The sequence below is a fragment of the Chrysochloris asiatica genome, unplaced genomic scaffold (assembly GCF_000296735.1).
Source record: "Chrysochloris asiatica unplaced genomic scaffold, ChrAsi1.0 scaffold00435, whole genome shotgun sequence".
NCBI classification, from domain to species: domain Eukaryota; kingdom Metazoa; phylum Chordata; class Mammalia; order Afrosoricida; family Chrysochloridae; genus Chrysochloris; species Chrysochloris asiatica.
Window position 1 is genome coordinate 1,429,292 of NW_006408953.1, and position 10,140 is coordinate 1,439,431.

Sequence of the window (10,140 nt, forward strand, 5' to 3'; positions counted from 1 at the left end):
GAAAAATCTTTACAGCGAGGATCATTTCCACCCTCTCAGTACACAGAGTTGACATGAATGGACCATTTAGACATTGGCTACTCAAAATGCAGGGGCTACAAATGCAAGAAGTGACTGACTTACAAGCATTCAAGAGGGAGCCTATTTCCAGAGGGGGAAGGGGAAGGTAGAATCTCCACTCAGTTGTTTCCAATCTGTTGGAATGGGGCTGATGAAAAGAGATGTGGATAGAACTCTTGTGGTACAACAGTGAATAATTCCTATCAGGACTGACTATGAGGGTCAGAAATGTGAAGGTAGATATTTTGTAACAAACGAGGGGAGTGATTGATTTTGCAGTCCAGGAGTGAAGGTCCCTAGGACCATCAAGTGAGAAGAATGGAGTGCAGGACCCTATCCAGAGGAGCAGTGATGCCAGAAATGGAGGCAGATATGACGTGGACAGATGGAACAGCTGGGGACACTGCACTCAGGGAGGGAGAGGGCCTGTGTGCTGATGGCTGGGGGGCAGGCCTGTGGTGTGTTCCCTTTGGATATTTGATGATACATGGAGGGGATTGTAATCATTGAAATGAAATGAAATACAAAAGGATGAATGTAAAGTTTACGTTCTCCCATGTAAAATCACATAACTCACTTAGTAAAAACTCTAAAAAAAAAAAAAAAAAAGAAATGAAGCGACATATTGCATTAGGCAAATCTGCTGCAAAAGACTTTTTAAAGTGTTGAAGAACAAAGATGTCAGCTTGAGGACTAAGCTGTGTCTGAACCAAGCCATGCTATTTTCAATAACCTCATATGCTTGTGAAAGCTGGACAGTGTATTAGGAATACCGTAGAAGAATTGATGCTTTTGAGTTATGGTGTTGGAGGAGATTATTGAAAGTACCATGGGCTGCCAGAAGAACCAACAGATCTATCTATGTTGGAATAAGTGCCGCCAGAGTGCTCCTTGGAGGCGAGGATGGACAAACTTTGTCTCTCATACTTCAAACATATTGTCACGGAGGACCAGTCACTGGATACGGATATCATGCTTGTTAAGGTGGAGGATCAGAGAAAAAGAGGGAGACCCCTAGCAAGATGGATTGGCAAAGTGGCAGAATCTATGGGCTCAAGTGTGGCAACAATTGTGAGATTGGCCCAGGACTGGGCAGTGTTTCATTCTGTGTACATAGGGGCATTATGAGTTGGTACCAACTCAATGGCACCTAACAAGAAAAAAAGAGCAAATAAGATAGCCATTACTTCTCACCTTAAATGGACTTAAATCTCATCTTACATGAAAATGTAATTAGCGCAGGAAATTAAGATAAATAAACAAGTAATGTTTATCATGAATTTGATCCACTTTTGAGTGTATGTGATTGTTGTGTTTGAAACTGTGAAGGGTCTTAGATATTAGAAACATAAACACAGGCATGTTGTTGTTTATCATTGAGTCATTCCTTACTAATAGTGATCCTGTATAAGGTTTCAGAAGAGTGTCTGATTGTTTTGAACTGCCAACATTTTGCTTAACAGTGTTGATACAACAGTGCCACATCAGGCTCTGAATCAGGAAAAAGATATTTTATATACTTTGACAGAATTTTGCATAATTTTGCACTTACAAGGGGAGGGAGCATCTATAACAAAAGCTAGAAAATCCACAATTAAGAAACTTGTAGCTTATTAGGTGTTATTGAAAAAAATAGAGAAGAAGGGGGAATAGTTCCTAGGTTTTTACAATCCATTTGAATGCAAGTTTTGCAGACTTCATGAGGTGCACCTCTTCAGAGTTGTTTGCCATTTCTCATTTTTATATTTGGTTGATAGGTCACTGCAACAAAATGATGGCACCAAACCATCCTTCACATAACACATAAAAATCAATATCTTATACATTGGTGAGTTGAACAGGACTGGTGTTGGCCATTTTGAATCCGAAAATCACATGGTTTAGTATGCTGTGACTGACAAATTAAAGAATAGCATCACATTCTTGATCAAAAATAACATTTCAAGATCTGTCTTGTAGTCAATGGTGTCTGTGATAGGATAATATCCATACACCTACAAGGAAGACCAATTAATACAACTATTCTTCATATTTACACAGCAAACACTAAAGACAGTGATGATGAAATTGGGGAATTTTATCAACTTCTTCAGTCTGAAAATGATCAAATATGCATTCAAAATGTATTGATAATTAATGGTGATTAGAATGCAAAGATTGGAAACAAAAAGGGAAAACCAATTGTTGGAAAATATGGCACTGGTGAAAGAAATTCTGGAGCTCACATGATAGAATTATGGAGATCACATGATAGAATTTTGCAAGACCAATGACTTCTTCATTGCAAATATTTTTTGAAGCAAGAGAAAAGACAATTATATACATGAGCAACACCAGGTAGAATACACACAATTTCAATTGACTACATATGTGGAAATAGATGGTGGAAAAACTCCATATCATCAGACAAATCAAGGCCAGGGGCAGACTGTAGAAAAGACCATCAATTGCTCATAAGTAAATTCAGGCTGAAGATGAAGAAAATTAACACAAGTCCACGAGAGCCAAAATATGACTTTGAACATATCCCAACTGAATTTAGACAACATCTGAAGAAGAGATTTGATGCAATAGATGTTAAAAATGGAAGACAGGAAGAGTTGTGGGATGATATCAAGAACATTATACAGAAAGAAAGAAAAATATCATTAAGAAGACAAGAAAGAAGGAAAAGATCAAAATGGATGTCAGAAGAGACTCTGAAACTTGTTCTCCAGTGCAGAGATGCTAAAGCAAACAGATGAAATAAGGAGGTAAAAGAGCTGAAAAGAAAATTCCAAAGGGAATCTTGAGAGGACAAAGTCAAAATTATAATGAAATGTGCAAAGACTTGTAATTAGGAAACTAAAAACGAAGAACATGTTCAGCATTTTTCAAGCTGAGGGAACTGAAGAAAAAAATAATGCCTTGACTTACAATACTGAAGAATTCTATAGGCAAAATATTGAATGATGCAGAATGCATCAAAAGAAAATGGAAGGAATACACAGAGTCATTATACCAAAAAGAAATGGTTGATGTTCAAAAAATTCAAGAGGTATCATATTATCAAGAGCCCTTAATCCTAAAGGAAGAAGTTCAAAGTGCATTGAAGACAATGGCAAAAAAGAAGGCACTAGAATATTATAGAATACCAATAGAAATATTTCAACAAATTGATGCAGCACAGGAGGTACTCACTCATTTATGCCAAGAAATTTGGAAGAAACCCACCTGACGAACTGATGGAGAAAGATCCATATTTTGCCCATTTCAAGAGAAGTGTCCCAACAGAATGTGAAAGTTATAGGGCAGTATCATTAATATTGCCTGCAAATAAAATTTTGCTAAAGATAATACAAAAATGGCTGCAAAAGGACATTGGCTGAGAATTGTCAGGGGTTCAAGTTAGATGCAGAAGAGGATGTGGAATGAGGGATATCAATGCTGAAGTCAGATGTATCCTGGTTGAAAGCAGAAAATACTAAAAAGATGTTTAGCTGTGCTTTATTGACAATGCAAAGACTTTTGGTTGTGTGGCTCATGACAAGCTGTGGAAAATATTGTAGAGAATGAGTATCTGGAATAGTAAATAGGATAAGGACCTGTACATAGAACAAGAGGCAGTTGTCCTAACAGAACAAGGAAACACTGAACAGTTTAAAATTAGGAAAGGTTTGTGCCATAGTTGTATTCTTTCACCATATTTTTCAATCTGTACGTAGAACACATAATCTGAGAAACTGGATTATTTGAAGTAGAGTGTGACATCAGGATTGTAGAAAGACTCATTAACTGCTTGCAATATGCTGATGATGCAACTTGCTTACCTGAAAGCAAAGAGCACTAAAAATACTTACTGATTAAGATCGAATACAACAGTTTTTTATATGGGTTTTACCTCAATATAAACAAAATTCCTTACCGCTGGACCCATAAATAACTTCAAGATATATGGAGAAACCTTAAAATTGTCAAAGAGTTTTTTTCTGCTCTGATGAACCATCAACACACATGGAAGCAACAGTCAAAGCTGCTATACAAGACAATCAAATCTGCTGCATTAAACAAATCTGCTGCACAAAGCCTCTTTAAAGTGTTCAAGAACTAAGATGTCAGTTTGAGGACAACAGTACACCTGACTCAAGTCATGGTATTTTCAATAGCCTCATATGCATGTGAAAGCTGGATAGCGAATAAGAAATGGCATAGAAGAATTGATGTATTTGAGTTATGATATTGAAGGAGACTATAAAGAATATCTTTGTCAAAGAAGAAAAAAAGCTGTGTTGTAAGAAGCACAGCCAAAATGCTACTTGGAAGCCTGTATGGCCAGACTTAGTCTCCCATACTTCAGACCTATTATCAAGAGGGACCAGTTCCAGGAAATGACATCATGCTTGGTAAAGTGTAGGGTCAGAAAAAAAAGATAAGCACGGTGGCAGCAGCAATGGTCTCAAGTGTAGCAATGATTGTGAGTTTGGCACAGGAACTGGCAGTGTTTTGTTCTGTACATAGGATAATTTTTGATACCTACTCGATGGCACCTAACACCAACCACCACTTTGTCAAGTGTGATGTCTTCTTCAGTAAATGTTCCCTTCACAAAACATATCTGAAGTACGAGAGATTAGATCTTGCATTCCTGGTTTCCAAGTAGCATTCTGACTATAATTCTCCCAAGAAAAATGTATTCTTCTGATAGTCTATGGCATATTAATATTCTCCAATGCCATAGTTCAAAAGAATTGATTCTTCTACAGTCTTCCTTATTCATGGTCCAACATTCATGTGCCTGTAAGACCATTGAAAATAGCATAATTTGGTAAAGTGTAACTAACCTCAAGCTGACATCTTTGTTCTTAAGCACTATAAATAAGTCTTAAGGAGAAATTTTGCCTAATGCAATATATAATTTGATTTCTTGACAGCTTCTTCCAACAAAATTGATTGTGGAACTAATAAAAATAGTGTTTGAAAACTTCAGTCTTATCCCAATTTATCATGATGTTTTTTATTGTCAAGTAGTGAGGATTTTTGTTTTCTTTACACGAACATGGTGGCTGTTATCTTCTATCTTCATCAATAAGTATTTTAAGTCCCCTTCATTCCCATCAAGCAAGGTTGCATCATCTTCATTTTGAAGTTTCTTGAGTCTTCCTGCAATCCTGATGCCACATTCTTTTTCATATAATTCAGTTTGGGATTATTTGCTCAGCATATACATTATACCAGTATAGCAAAAGAATAAAACCCTGTTGCACCCCTTACCTGATTTTAAACCAATAAATCAGTATCCTCTTGTTTTGTCCTAATAACTGCTTCTTGTTTTACATACAAGATCCTCATGAGCACAATTTAGTATTCAGGAATACTCAGTCTTTGCACTGTTACTTGTCAAGAGTTACACAAAGAGTTTGCATTGTCAATATAGGACAAGTAAGCATCATTCTGGAGAGAACATATTGATTGTATCGTGATTATATCAGGATTGTATCAAGATTGATATCGAAATTTAAAGTGACAATATTGACATAAAATTAAACGACCACCACTCATCTGTCTGCCGTGCTGTGGTGGATTGAGTTGCTATGATTCTGAGGGCTATGCCACCAGTATTTTAAATAACCAGCAGGGTCACCCATGGTGGAAAGGTTTCAGATGAGTTTCCAGACAAAGACAGACTAGGAAGAAAGAGTGACGAACTACTTCTGAATCACTAGTCACTGAAAATTCTATGAATAGCAAAGAAACACTATCAGATACAGGACTGGAAGGTGGGAAGGCACTCAGAATGAGAGTGGGAAAAAAAAAAATGCCTCCTCAAAGTTGAGTTGACCATGATGACATGAATAGAGTTAAGCTTGGGGAACAAAAGCCCACAGAACCTTCATTTGCTGATGGGCCACAACATAAAATGAAGAGAAACAGCTGTAAACATCCATTGAAAATTGGAACATGGAATGTATGAAGTATGAATCTGGGAAAATTGGAAGTTGTCAGAAATGAAATGGAACACATCAACATTGATATCTTAGGCATTAGTGAGCGAAATGGACTGGTATTGGCCATTTTGAATCAGACAACCACATGAAAGACAAATTGAAAAGCAATGGCGTTGCATTCATCCTCAAAAAGAACATATCCACATCAGTCATAAGGTACAGTGCTGTGATAGGATAATATGCATGTGCCTACAGTGAAGCTCAGTTAATACCACTATTATTAAAATTTATGTGCCAACCACTAAAGCCAGTGAAGATGAAATAGAAGAATTCTACCAACTTATTCAATCTGAAATCAATCAAACATGTAATCAAGATGTATTACTCATTACTAGTGTTTGGAATGCAAAGGTTGGGAGCAAAGAGGAGGGTCCAGTAGTTGGAAAATTTGGACTTGGTGATATAAATGATGCCGGAGAACAAATGATAGATTTCTGCAAAACAAATGTTTTGTTTATTTCAAATACCTTCTTTAGACAGCATAAGAGACGACTATACACATGGACCTCGCCAGATGGCACACATAGTAATCATATTGACTACATCTATGGAAAGAGAAGATGGAAAAGCTCCATATCTTCAGTGAAAACAAGGCCAGGGACAGACTGTGGAACAGACCATCAATTACTGATATGGAAATTCAAACTGATGCTGAAGAAAATGAAAACAAATCCACGAGAACCAAAATATGACCTTGAATTTATCCCACCTGAATTTAGAGATCATCCAAAGAACAGATTTGATAGATTAAACACTAAAGACCGAAGACCAGAAGATTTGTGGGATGACATCAAGAACATTATACATGAAGAGGGCAAAAAGTCATAAAGAAGACAAGAAAGAAGGAAAAGGTCAAAATGAATGTCAGAGGAGATTCTGAAACTTGCTCTCCAGAGTAGAGATGATAAAGCAAATGAAAGAATTGAAGAGGTCCAAGAGCTGAACAGAAAATTTCAAAGATCAGCTCGAGAAGATAAAACCAAATACTAAAAAAAAAAAAAAAAAAGCAAAGATTTAGAATTAGAAAACCAAAAAGGAAGAACACAGTCAGCAATTCTCAATTTAGGGAAACTGAAGAAAAAATTCAAGCCTCGACTTTCGTTATTGAAAGATTCTCTGGGCAAATTATTGAATGATGCAGAGGGCATCAGGAAAAGATGGAAGGACTACACAGAGTCATTATACCAAAGGGAAATGGTTAATGTTCAACCATTTCAAGAGGTAGCATATGAAAAAGAGCCAATGATAATCAGGGAGGAAGTCCAAAGTGCATTGAAGGAATTGGCAAAGAACAAGGCACCAGGAATTGATGGAATAAAAATTGAAATCTTTCAAGAAAGTGAGGCGGCACAAGAAGCACTCATTCATCTCTGCCAAGAAATTTGGAAGACAACTATCTGGCCGACTGATTGGAAGAGATTCATGTTTGTGCCCATTCCAAAGAGAGGTGATCCAACGAAATGCGGAAATCATTGGACAATCTCTTTGATATCTCAAACGAGTGAAGTTTTGCTAAAAGTAATACAGAAACGGCTACAATCATACATTGACAGAGAACTTCCAGAGGTTCAAGCCAGATTCAGAAGAGGCCATGGAATCAGAGATAACATTGTTGATGTCCAATGGATCTTGGCTGAAAGCAGAGAATATCAGAAAGATGTTTACCTATGCTTTTTTGACTACGCAAAGGCTTTCGATTGTGTGGATCATGACAAGCTATGGACAACATTGAGAAGTATGAGATTACAGGACACTTAATTGTACTTTTGAGAAATCTGTACCTGGACCAAGAAGCAGTTGTTCGAACAGAGCATGCACTGAATGTTTTAAAATTGGGAAAGGTGTGCGACAAGGCTGTATTCTTTCACCATACTTATTCAACGTGTATGCTGAGCAAATAATACGAGAAGCTGTGTTATATGAAGGAAAACATGACATCAGGACTGGAGAATTTTACAACCTTGCTTGCTGAAAAGGAAAAATAATTAAAATACTAATGAAGATCAAAGACCATAATCTTCAGTATGGATTGTATCTCAGTGTAAGGAAAATAAAAATCCTCACCACTGGACCAAGAAACAATATTGATATCATGGAAGCAGCAGCGAAGAGACCAAATGACATATTGCCTTAGGCAAATCTGCTGCACAAGACCTTTTTAAATTGTTGAAGAGAGAAAGCACGACCGTTCCATGTTGTCAGACATCTTTCTCTGTAACTCTTACCCAATACCTTTTGATCAATGTGTTATTCAATTTCAATGTATAATGTGTCGTGGTCTGAGAAGATGATTTTTAGTATGTTGATGTTTTTAAGTTTATTGTGACTTGTTTTGTGGCCCCCACATGATCTATTCTGGAGAATGTTTCATGTGAAATAGAAAAGAACGTGTACTGTGCTGTTCTTGGGTAGAGTGCTCTGTACAAATCTATGAGTTCATGTTGATTGATTGTGTTATTTTGCAACTCTGGTATTTGTTGAGTTTTATGTCTGTTTTTGAAAGTAGTGTCTTAAAATCTACTATTATTGTAGAGTTGTCAATTTCCTTCTTCAAATTTATTAGAGTATGATTTATTTATTTTAAAACTCTTTTCTTTGGGAACATAGATATTGTCATATTGTTTAATTAACCTTTTAATCATGAGATAATGGCTTTTTTTTTCTACTGGTTATTGCCTTAAAATTTATTTTATCATTGAATAATATTGCCACTTTTGCTTGTTTTTGATTACCATTAGCTTGATAAATATTTTCCATCCTTTAATTTTTAATCTATGTTGTCTTTGTGTGTAACATATATCTCTTGCAGACAGCATAATGAAAGATCCTGTTTTCTTATCTATTCTGTTGTTCTCTATTTTTTAACTGTTGCATTTTACCCATTGGTATTCAATGTAATTATTGATAGGTATAAATTGATTGCTGTCATTTTTCTGTGGGTTTTTTGTGGTGCTGTTTTAGAAAAGTATATCCAAAATTCTCTTTAGAAGCCAAGATGACCAGACTTCATCTTTCATACTTCACACCTATTATCAGGAGAAACCAATCCTTAAAGAAGGACATCAGGCTTGGTAAAATGGAGGGTCAGCAAAGAAGAGGAAGACCTCAAATTAGATGGATTGGCAGTGGCAGTAGGAATGGGCTGAAGGCTAGCAATGATTAGGAGACTGGAATAGGACAAGGCAGTGTTTCATTTTGTTTATGCATAAGGTCGCTATTATTTGAAACCTACTTGATAGCACCTAACGACATTAAATGCATTCTACAGAGTTCTATGATTTTATAAGATAAACACTGGAATGCTATCTGCTCATTGGAAACTGGATACAAGGTCGCTATGAGCATAATCCCTAGAAAGGTATAAAGATGTGAATGTTTGGATATATAAAAATCCCACTGACATCAGGTCAATTCTAACTCATAATGACCCTAAAAAACAGAGTAGTATTTCTTCTTTAGGTTTCTGAGAGTGTAAACTTTTAGAGAAAATAAAAACCTCATCTTTAGCCTCAGGAGGGGCTGTTGGGATTTGAATCACTGAACTTGATGTTAACAGCCTAATGATTAACCTACTGTGCCATGATGATTGGCAAGTATATATTGCCTTAGGTACTATTATTCTACTGTGTGTAAATCTTATATAGTTTATGCTATTATTTTTCTTAATCATGGCAACTAGTCTGAAAATATAAAGAATGAGGTGTTTTGATTATGAGTTACCATGCTTTTGATTAACAGGGCTTATTTTGATTGCAAAAAACTTGAAAATATAATGTGGGTATAAAATGAGTAGTTTCAGAACCAGAAGGAAGGATCTCACTACCATAATAGAAGAAAATCCAAATGTAGAGTGTGTGTTTTGTACCCAGATATTCCTCTGTGTTGAACCTTCTAGACACAGAGGCAAAATGCTGTGACACCAAATAAGCTGCAGAGGAGTGGCACAGGAGCTGGATCAACAGAGCCAGAGCACAAGATATAAGTATGAGCTTCTCAATACTCATAGCAAGTAAAGTTGAGTGACTTTAGGTTTGTTCATAGTGTAGAGGCTGCCATGAGTGGAAGAACTGTGCCCTGAACATTTCCAGTCCTGAAT